Raw genomic sequence first — 10,925 nt, 5'->3', positions numbered from 1 at the left:
CTCTCAACTCCTTGGTTTTCATTTTTCCATATCAATATATTTCCAAAAAAAAAAAAAAAAAAAGAGAGAGAAAGGCCCTATTTTTAAACAGAACTTCATATATATCTCTACAATTTTTTGTGTTTTTGTTTTCAATATTGTATCTTTCAGAGTCTAATCTCTACTCTAGATTTTTAATTTTTGATTTTCAGTATGTGATATAAATTTTGGACATTTAAGAATCCAATATTCAGTTCCCATTTTTATTCAGGAGTGTGTTGATTACTCTCTCCCACTTCTGACTCTCCGTTTTCTACCTCAGAACACCTCTATTACCTCCTTTCCCCTTCTCTTCCCAATCCATTTCTGTGAATCATTGGGGGTATCTGGGCTTCGGAGAACACTTTGGGAACAGACAACTGTGTATCTGTCTCTCTCCTCTTAAGTCCCACTTTTTCTCCTCCTACTCATCTATATCTCCCTCCTCCCTCTCCTCTTTTTCATGTAACTCTGTGAACCTCTCTGGGTCTCCCTCATGGTGGAGAATCTTTTCACCATTAACCCAGAAGTTCTATTATCAGTGCTGTATGGATGGAGAAGTCTTGAGACTACTGGAAGAATAAAACTGAAATCCAGAGTCAGGAGACTTAAGCCCCAAACCTGAGAACACCAGAAAACTCCTGACCACACAGAACATTAAGTAATAAGAGACCATCCAAAAGCCTCCATACCTACACTGAAACCAACCACCACCCAAGAGCCAGTAAATTTCAGAGCAAGACATACCACGCAAATTCTCCAGCAATGCAGGAACATAGCCCTGAGCATCAACATACAGTCTGCCCAAAGTCACACCTAACACATAGACCCATCTCAAAACTCATTACTGGGCACTCCATTGCACTCCAGAGAGAAGAAATCCAGTTGCACGCACCAGAACACTGACACAAGCTTCCCTAACCAGGAAACCTTGACAAGCCAATCATCCAACCCCACCCACTGGGGGAAACCTCCACAATAAAAAGGAACCATAGACCTCCAGAATACAGAAAACCCACTCCAGACACAGCAATCTAAACAAGATGAAAAGGCAGAGAAATACCCAACAGGTAAAGGAACATGAAAAATGCCCACCAACTCAAACAAAAGAGGAGGAGATAGGGAATCTACCTGAAAAATAATATAGAATAATGATAATAAAAATAATGCAAAATCTTGAAAACAAAATGGAGTTACAGATAAATAGCCTGGAGACAAAGATTGAGAAGATGCAAGAAATGTTTAATAAAGACCTAGAAGAAATTAAAAGAGTCAATTAAAAATGAATAATGCAATAAATGAGATAAAAAACACTCTGGAAGGAACCAACAGTAGAATAACGGAGACAGAAGATAGGATAAATGAGGTAGAAGATTAAATGGTGGAAATAAATGAAGCAGAGAGGAAAAAAGAAAAAAGAATCAAAAGAAATGAGGACAACCTCAGGGACCTCTGGGACAATGTGAAACGCCCCAACATTCAAATCATAGGAGTCCCAGAAGAAGAAGACAAAAAGAAAGGCCATGAGAAAATAGTCGAGGTAATAATAGCTGAAAACTTCCCTAAAATGGGGAAGGAAATAGCCACCCAAGTCCAAGAAACCCAGAGAGTCCCAAACAGGATAAACCAAAGGTGAAACACCCCAAAACACATATTAATAAAATAAACAAAGATCAAACACAAAGAACAAATATTAAAAGCAGTAAGGGAGAAACAACAAATAACATACAAAGGGATTCCCATAAGGATAACAGCTGATCTATCAATAGAAACCCTCCAGACCAGAAGGGAATGGCCAGACATACTTAAAGTAATGAATGAGAATAACCTACAACCTAGATCACTGTACCCAGCAAGGATCTCATTCAGATACAAAGGAGAATTCAAAAGCTTTACAGACAAGCAAAAGCTGAGAGAATTCAGCACCACCAAACCAGCTCTTCAACAAATGCTAAAGGATCTTCTCTAGACAGGAAACACAGAAAGGTTGTATAAACGTGAACCCAAACAACAAAGTAAATGGCAACGGGACCATACCTATCAATAGTTACCTTAAATATAAATGGGTTGAATGTCCCAACCAAAAGACAAAGACTGGCTGAATGGATACAAAAACAAGAGACTATCTGCAAGAGACCCACCTCAAAACAAGAGACACATACAGACTAAAGGTGAAGGGCTGGAAAAAAATATTTCACACAAACGGAGAACAAAAGAAAGCAGGAGTCGCAATACTCATATCAGATAAAATAGACTTTCAAATAAAGGATGTGAAAAGAGACAAGGAAGGACACTACATAATGATCAAAGATATGTAGTATCAAAGGACACTACATAATGATCACTCCAAGAAGAAGATATAACAATGATAAATATATATGCACCCAACATAGGAGCACCACAATATGTAAGACAAATGCTAAGAAGTATGACAGGGAAAATTAACAATAAAACAATAATAGTGGGAGACTTTTATACCCCCACTCACACCTATGGCGAGATCAACTAATAAGAAAATTAACAAGGAAACACAAACTTTAAATGACAAAATGGGCCAGCTAGACCTAATTGATATATAGGGGAAATTTCATTAGAAAACAATGAATTTCACCTTTTTGTGAAGCACACACGAAACCTTCCCCAGGATAGATCACATTCTGGGCCATAAATCTAGGTTTGGTAAATTTAAAAAAAAAAAAAAAAATTGAAATCATTCCAAACATCTTTTCTGACCACAATGCAGTAAGATTAGATGTAAATGACAGGAGAAAAACTATTAAAAATTCCAACATATGGAGGCTGAACAACATGCTGCTGAATAATCAACAAATCACAGAGGAAATCAAAAAAGAAATCAAAATATGGGTAGAAATGAATGAAAATGAAAACACAACAACCCAAAACCTATGGGACACTGTAAAAGCAGTGCTAAAGGGAGGTTCATAGCAATACACACTGACCTCAAGGAACAATAAAAAAGTCAAATAAATAACTTAGCTCTACACCTAAAGGAACTAGAAAAGGAAGAATTTAAGAAGCCCAGGGTTAGCAGAAGGAAAGCTTAAAAAATTAGGGCAGAAATAAATGCAAAAGAAACAAAAGAGACCATAGCAAAAATCAACAAAACCAAAAGCTGGTTTCTTTAAGAAGGTAAACAAAATTGACAAACCATTACCAGACTCATCAAAAAAAAAGGGACAACAAGGAAATCAACAAAATTAGAAAAGAAAATTGAGAGATCACAACAGACAGCACAGAAATACAAAGGATCATAAGAGACTATCATCAGCAACTATATGCAAATATAATGGACAACTTGGAAGAACAGGACAAATTCTTAGAAAAGTACAACTTTCCAAAATTGAACCAGGAAGAAATAGAAAATCTTAACAGACCCATCACAAGTACGGAAATTGAAACTGTAATCAGAAGTCTTCCAACAAACAAAAGCCCAGGACCAGATGGCTTCACGGCTGAATTCCTCCAAAAATTTAGAGAACTAACACCTATCCTACTCAACCTCTTCCAGAAAATTAGAGAGGAAGGTAAACTTCAAAACTCATTCTATGAGGCCACCATCACCTTTATACCAAAACCTGAAAAAGATGCCACAAAAAAAGAAAATCAGAGGCCAATATCACTTATGAACATAGATGCAAAAATCCTTAACAAAATTCTGGCAAACAGAATCCAACAACATATTATAAATATCATACATCATGACCAATAGAAAACCCAGAGATAAACCCACACACCTTTGGACACCTTATCTTTGGCAAAGGAGGCAAGAATATACAATGGAGTATAGACAACCTCTTTAACAAATAGTGCTGGGAAAACTGGGCAACCACTTGTAAAAGAATGAAACTAGAACACTTTCTAACACCATACACAAAAAGAAACTCAAAATGGATTAGAGATCTAACTGTGAGACCAGAAACTATAAAACTCCTAGAGGAGAACATAGGCAAAACACTCTCCGACATAAATAACAGCAGGATCCTCTCTGACCCACCTCCCAGAATATTGGAAATAAAAGCAAAAATAAACAAATGAGACCTAGTTAAAATTAAAACTTCTGCACAACAAAGGAAACTATAAGCACGGTGAAAATACAGCCTTCAGAATGGGAGAAAATAATAGCAAATGAAGCAACAAAAGGACTAATCTCAAAAATACACAAGCAACACCTGCAGCTCAATTCCAGGAAAATAAATGACCCAATCAAAAAAATGGGCCAAAGATCTAAACAGACATTTCTCCAAAGAAGACATACAGATGGCTAGCAGACACATGAACAGATGCTCAACATCACTCATTATCAGAGAAATGCAAATCAAAACCACAGTGAGGTACCAGTACACACCAGTCAGAATGGCTGCTATCCAAAAGTCTACAAGCAATAAATGCTGGAGAGGGTGTGGAGAAAAGGGAACCGTTTTACACTGTTGGTGGGAATGCAAACTAGTATAGCCACTGTGGAGAACAGTGTGGAGATTGCTTAAAACCTGGAAATAGAACTGCCATATGACCCAGCAATCCCACTCCTGGGCATACACACTGAGGAAACCAGAATTGAAAGAGACGCATGTACCCCAATGTTCATCGCGGCACTGTTTATAATAGCCAGGACATGGAAGTGACCTAGATGCCCATCAGCAGACGAATGGGTAGGAAAGCTGTGGTACATATACAGAATGGAATATTACTCAGCCATTGAAAAGAATACATTTGAATCAGTTCTAATGAGGTGGATGAAATTGGAGCCTATTATACAGAGTGAAGTAAGCCAGAAAGAAAACCATCAATACAGTATACTAATGTATTTATATATGGAATTTAGAAAGATGTTAACAATAACCCTGTATGCGAGACATCAAAAGAGACACAGATGTATTGAACAGTTTCTTGGACTCTATGGGAGAAGGTGAGGGTGGGATGGTATGGGAGAATGGCATTGAAACATGTAAACTATCATATGTGAAGTGAATTGCCAGTTCAGGTTCTATGCATAATACAGGATGCTTGGGTCTGGCATATTGGGATGACCCAGAGGGATGGGATGGAAAGGGAGGTGGGTGGGGGGTTCAAATGGGGAACACATGTACACCCGTGGTGGATTCAAGTCAATGTATGGCAAAACCAATACAATGTTGTAAAATAAATTATTTTTTTTTTAAAAAAAATAAAATACCACAAACACACACACACAAATTAGTGCTGGAGAAGACTTTTGAGAGTCCCTTGGATAGCAAGGAGATCAAACCAGTCAGTCCTAAAGGAAATCACCCCTGAATAGTCACTGAAATGACTTATGCTGAAGCTGAAGCCGAAGCTTCAATACTTTGGCCACCTGATGGGAAGAGCTGATTCACTGAAAAAGATCAACTTGGTGGGGAAAATTGAAGGCAAGAGGAGAAGTGGGTGACAGAAGGTGAGATGGTTGGATAGTATCATGGGTTAAAGGACATGAATTTGAGCAAACTGGGAGATAGTGGAGGACAGAAGAACTTGGCAGTCTGCACTCCATAGGATTGTTTGGACACGACTTAACACTGAACAACAATAACACAGATATGTAGTCTAAAATCTATAAGCAGAGATGTCCATTACAGTGTTATTTATCCTAGAGGAAAATTGTAGACTTTTTAAACATTTTAAATAAATATTTGAACATAGCCATTATAATTGTATTGTTTGATTATGGCAGTAATATAGCTACCTTACCATGTAAAATGAAAAATATTGGAAACAAAATTGAGTATTCAGAATGAACTAGGTCATTTATAGAAATTGGGATGTGTGCTTATGAAAATAGACAAACATAGAGAAAAGAACCAGAAGAAAGTACATAAAAATGCTAAGGTTTTGTTTTGCTCAGGATGACGTACCTAAGGGCTTTAAAAAAATTGGATTCTATAAAAGAGTTGTCATGATAACGGAGAATATATTTCATGCAAATGCTTGTCTTGTCATGCTCAGATATGGTAAATGAAAACACACCCTGGCTAGCTGGAAAAAGATAACTGTTCTTGAAGATAATTTTAGGAAAACATGTTGCAAAATTTCTCCAAAATGGTTAAGAAAACACAGAAATTCTGATCAACCAGAGTAGAGACAAGGAAAAGAAAGGCCAAGGAAACTGTTTTCCACCTGAGACAGCCTTCTGTTTACTTGAGTTCACACAGAGGAAGAGGAAACCATCATCAACCACAGAGACATTGAAGCAAATTATCTGCAGAGCCTGAGGAGGGGCCCCAGAAGCCACAGAGAGCCCAGACTGGGAATGTGTGGCTGTGGCCACAGTGCTTACTTAAGTCTTCAGGAAACTGCTCACCATGTGCTCAGAACTTTGACACCACTGGTCACTGGTCACCAGAGGCTTGTGCTTAACAGCAGTGAATATGTATCAACTGTCATTTGCAAGAGGAGCCTCCCCCATGACAGGGATACACAGTTGACTTGAGAAGTCTGATGTGAATGTTACATGAGGCCATGTTCTCCTCCTCACTTTCCAATTAGTCTTTGGTCAGTACCAGACCGAGCAGAAGAGGCTCTAAACCTTCTAGCCTCACAAGTCACGCTGCCCTTACCTGTCCCATCACTCCATCTTGGAGAACCATCTTGCTACTGGTCAATCAGGATCCCCTGCTTCATGCCCGTGGTTCCTAGAGGTCCTGCTGCCAAACAGCACTAGTTTTAGTCCTGGAGATGCCCCAGCTCCTTCCTAAGGCCTCAATGGAATGGCTTGGAGAAGACTCCCAAGAGTCCCTTGGACTGCAAGGAGATCCAACCAGTCCATCCTAAAGGAGATCAGTCCTGGGTGTCCATTGGAGGGACTGAGGTTGAGGCTGAAACTCCAATACTTTGGCCACCTGATGCAGAGAGCTGACTCATTTGAAAAGACCCTGATGCTGGGAAAGATTGAGGGCGGGAGGAGAAGGGGACGACAGAGGACGAGATAGTTGGATGACATCACCGACACAATGGACATGGTTTTGGGTGAACTCCGGGAGTTGGTGATGGACAGGGAGGCCTGGTGTGCTGCAGTTCATTGGGTCTCAAAGAGTCAGACACGACTGAGCAACTGAACTGAACTGAAGCTGAATCTACAGTCTTCTTTATATTTCTGTGTGCTGATGGGGAGATTTACTAATGGAAAATATTCACAAATATCTTAGAATACAAAATAACTGTTCTGCTGTCTCCAAATAGGAAGCAGCACACAGGCAGTACAACTTGTACTGTACTGTGCAATCCTTCTCAAGAGTCACACGAAACAGGGAGCTTCTGGGAGGCTCCTGTAAACATGTTATAGCTAGCTCGGGGTTCAGGGCATCAGTCAGGTAACTCTCGACCAGGAAACATTTGCACAAGACACCCTTTCTGGCTTCTAACTCTAGTGTTAGTACACTGTCATTTTCCTCTTGGGAGAAAACACTGACTTCTCACACTGTGTGCATTTTTTTCTGATCACACCATGAAAAGGACCACAAGCTGGATTCAGCAGTGAAGAAGCTTGGGTCTGGGACATTTTTTAAGCTGCTCTTAAAGAATTCCTCACATTGAGTCATTTTCCCTTGAGTCACAGTCCCTCACACATCTAAAGAGCTCACTTAGGGAAGGAAGAGCACCACTCTCTGGGATATGAAGCTAAAAGATGATATTTTTTTAGTTGCCTTCTCTTAGGAATCTGGTCTCAGTGCCAATCATTATTATTTATCACCATCAAATATATATTAATGATGAGTTTGAGAGGCCCAAAGATGCTGAGACCCCTAGAAACCACACATTCAGATCCCAGTGGCATTGCATCATTTTTACCTCATTGCCTCATTTTAATCATTGCCTCATTATGAGGCAGGTAAAGTCCTCAAATTTACAAGCAGGTTACACTTGCATTTTTAGAAAAATAACCAACCAAACAAACAAACATAAAAACCTGTTGTATCATTTATTTCAACTGCAATTGCACTGCAAGCCTGAAAAATATATTTCTGCATTAGTGCCAGGGTCCAGCCTCAGCAGGATCCAGGGGGTGCCCTCAGGGTGAACGGCGTTGGCGAGAGAGAGAGAAGACACATGAGACTAGCCTTGATAGGGCCAAGTCGGTGTTTTACTTTTTGACAACCGGTTTTATACCCTTTCACAGAACGTTTTCAAGGTACAGGATGCTTACTCATGATTACACAGGATTAGCATTACATCATTTTGATTTTTAGGAAAAGCAGGATTTTTTTTGCTTTCTAATTCTATAGTAATTCTTAGCACATGACCTTCTGGCCTTGGGGCTATTAACATTTTATGCAGGTCAGGTGATTGTAAACATATTTTCCGTTTTTATGGTGACCTTAACTGGAAGGTAACAGTGTCATAGGGAAACAATACAGAGTAGAATTATATTCTAGTTAATACAAAAATTAATCTTTCTGCAAAAGTTGTCAGTTGCATTTATCTAAGAAGTTTACCCCATACTGACTCTGCGACTTTGGTGAGGCAGCTTCTGCCTAGCACTCCTGACTGACAATTAACAACCATCTCATTGTTACCACACTAGGGCTAAGTTCTTATTTCTCTAGATCTTTAACTATATTAACAATGGTTTCTATAACACAACCTTAGCACATTAAAGGCAAAAATACAGCAAGCAAAAACACAGCAAGCAAATCACAACCCAATAACCACCTATAGAATAATTTTTCTTATGTTTTCTAATAGAACTCTTTTACCCCTTAAAAGGGCTCTATATCTATTAGGGCTTTTATATAATCAGGTTCTTTATGCTATTTTATGATTAGGATATTATAAGCAATCATGCATATTAGTACCAAGGGCATAAATGCATTTAGCTAACAAACTACCAGCAAAGGAGTTTAAATTAAAACACTCCTTTCACCCTGAATAATCTCATAAAAATACCACCACCTGGGAAACTTATTGATTAAAGTTCTAAATTGATTCTTATTTGGGAAGAGATTGGGGAAGGCCTTCTGCCTGTGTCACAGAAATTAGGGAGTTGTCCTTTGAGGCAGGCATCAGAAAGACAGATATCATCTTTAAGGTGAGAGCCAGGGGCAGCTTTTCGAAATCCCTGAAAACCTGATCTGCCTTGCCTGTCAGCCTTTCTCCTCGTGACCTTGTCATGGGTGGGATCTCGTGAGCTGGCCTTTTCGAAACCCCTGAAAACCTGATCCACCTTGCCCGTCAGGTTTTCTCCCTCATGGCCTTGTTAGGGGTAGGGTCTCGTGAGCTGACCTTTTCAAAACCCCTGAAAACCTGATCCGCCTTGCCTGTCAGGTTTTCTCCCTCATGGCCTTGTTAGGGGTAGGATCTCGTGAGCTGACCTTTTCAAAACCCCTGAAAACCTGATCCGCCTTGCCCGTCAGGTTTTCTCCCTTATGGCCTTGTCATGGGTAGGGCCTCATGTGTTGGCTCCTGGCACATTAGCTTATTTTTTATTACATTAGACAGACTGACATAGCTGAGTCATAAAATCCCAAGTAATGGTTAATTTCTCTTAATCACTTCTGTTTTGTTCATTTCTCTTCCTCAAAGTCACACAGGAGAGCCATAGAGGTACTTTCAAATGTACAATATCCAGTTTTTAAGAGTTCTTCTAGCTAAGTTATGCTCAACTGTCTAGCTATAGTCACCATGGTTTTCTAAATCCATGCATCTGTCATCAAATTAGTTTCTTTTTTGATAAAGTATTGCCAGGATAAAAATAAAGGAATGAATATATAAAATAGCTTATAAAACACTGCCTTTGGTTTTTATGTTCCATTTAAATTCAAGCCCAAAAGAGAACAAAAGGCAGGACAAGTTCTTGAATAAACAAAAGACTGTGAAACTGTCCGTGAAATAACTGAAACAAACTGAAAAAGAAATAACCTAGATAGTCAAGTGCTCTAGGTTGGAGGGTGGGAGCAGAGGAGAGCACTGTCTGAGAATCAAACTCTACCTTTCCTTGGAACCTTATTGTGCTTTGTGAATTGCATTCTCTGCAAGCTGCTGATGTGCTCTGTGGCTTCCAGTAAGCAACTTCCCGTAAAGGGAATGAAAAACATAGTTATTTTTACACTCATTCTATTTTTCCTCTTTGAGCTTGTAAGAGCCAGTCATTGAGAGTATACTTCTAGAAGTTTATACATCACCCCTCAGGCAATCTATTTTTGCATACAGATTTGCTTGAGAAAACTCCAACTTATCATTCAGATTGACTTTCAAGATGCAAGTACTATCAGTACTATCAGACTAACATTAAGACAGAGGCATTATAAAAGGGATTCCAAGGACATATGTAGCACAACAGTGACCCAACAATTGTATCAATACCGAACACCATTATACAATAACAAATAGAGTTGGACGCTTAGGAAATAATAAAACCTCAAATAAACTTGGATGCTTAGTAAACATTAAAACCTCTATGTGGATATTCTGGTTTCATTTACTCTGATGATATAAATGCAATCCTTCTATAGCAATTACATTAATTATTCTTCTCATCACTTGCTTAATCAGTAAATCTTGGTTTTACAATATGATTACTTAATGACTTCTGTATCAGTAATAATAATTATGTAAACATTTAGTGTTCAGTAGAAATATCAAGTTCAACTTATATTTATTATTTATGCTATTTTTACTACTGTACAAACCATGTTAGAACCTTTGTTTCATAGACAAAGAAACGGAAGATCCAGGTCAAATGAATAAGTGGCTGAGCAGTGATTGTATTAAACTCCAAATCTCATGTTTAACCTGACTAGTGCACTTTGTGCAAAAGTCTTCAGACTATAGGGAAGACTTTTTTGTCATTTTATAATAACAGTCATAAAGTTTTTAAAGTAAGAATTAGAACAGCTTGAGCTCACTTTCTTTTTCTATTTTTTTTTTTTTTTTTT

This window comes from Cervus canadensis, chromosome Y (genome assembly GCF_019320065.1).
Source record: "Cervus canadensis isolate Bull #8, Minnesota chromosome Y, ASM1932006v1, whole genome shotgun sequence".
In the NCBI taxonomy this organism is placed as follows: Eukaryota; Metazoa; Chordata; class Mammalia; order Artiodactyla; family Cervidae; genus Cervus; species Cervus canadensis.
Note: the sequence above shows the minus strand (reverse complement) of the source record.